The sequence below is a fragment of the Trichechus manatus genome, unplaced genomic scaffold (assembly GCF_000243295.1).
Source record: "Trichechus manatus latirostris isolate Lorelei unplaced genomic scaffold, TriManLat1.0 scaffold00363, whole genome shotgun sequence".
Classification (NCBI taxonomy): domain Eukaryota; kingdom Metazoa; phylum Chordata; class Mammalia; order Sirenia; family Trichechidae; genus Trichechus; species Trichechus manatus.
In genome coordinates this window covers 548,552-549,304 of record NW_004444299.1, presented here as the reverse complement: position 1 = coordinate 549,304, position 753 = coordinate 548,552, and the positions used below count along the sequence as shown (strand labels likewise).

Here is a 753-nt window from a genome sequence, read left to right as displayed (position 1 = left end):
GGACAACGTTTCGTTCTGTTGTCCATGGGGTCGCCATGAATAGGAGCCAACTCGACAACAGCTAACAACACCAACAACAACCTCCTCTGAGCCTGTATTTTTCAGACGGAGAACATCAAAACTCTAAGAATTTCTGGGTCAGACAATAACATCTGGGTTACTTTTGATTCCATGGACTTGGTCCGTACAGCTCTATATTATGCCTTTACTCTAAGGACAAATGGAGGTGGGATGGATTTCATTTACTGAACCAGATGTTAATGCCCAGCTCTCCCCCTCGCCCAAGGCAGCAGCGTTCACGTGGATAAGCAGACACGCCTGCATCACTTTAAAAGAATTGAACACATCCTGCCTCTACAGAGTTTTTAACATTTTTGCTAAGGATCCTGAATTGCACATATTTTAATAAAATTGTTTTTAAATAGTTTGGCTATGTAATAGTGAATTACAGTAATATGTGATTCATATTTACACATACATGAATGGTTCCTGTCACTAAATTTATTTAGGAACTAAATAATGTAGACCTTCTGGATATAAATTAGGTGAAATCTCCACTTGTAAAGGTTTTGATGATTCAAGCCAATGCTGGTGGTTCAACCTTGGCCACAGGTTTAATCAAAATTTAATCCAAATATCTGGGTGGGAGGAATCAATAATTCTAAAAAGCTTTTCCATGGTACTTACACACATCCAACTTTGAAAAACACTGAGCTATGTTATAGTGAAAATGTCTATGCAAGCTATTATACC

General features: G+C 38.2%; 1 protein-coding gene across 1 annotated transcript in view; it reads right to left on the bottom strand.

Moving 5' to 3' along the window:
- The window catches only part of LOC101353375 (contactin-associated protein-like 4), a 166,077-nt gene that overhangs the window by 1,240 nt on the left and 164,084 nt on the right, over window positions 1–753 (bottom strand). The gene's annotated exons all lie outside the window — the stretch shown is intronic.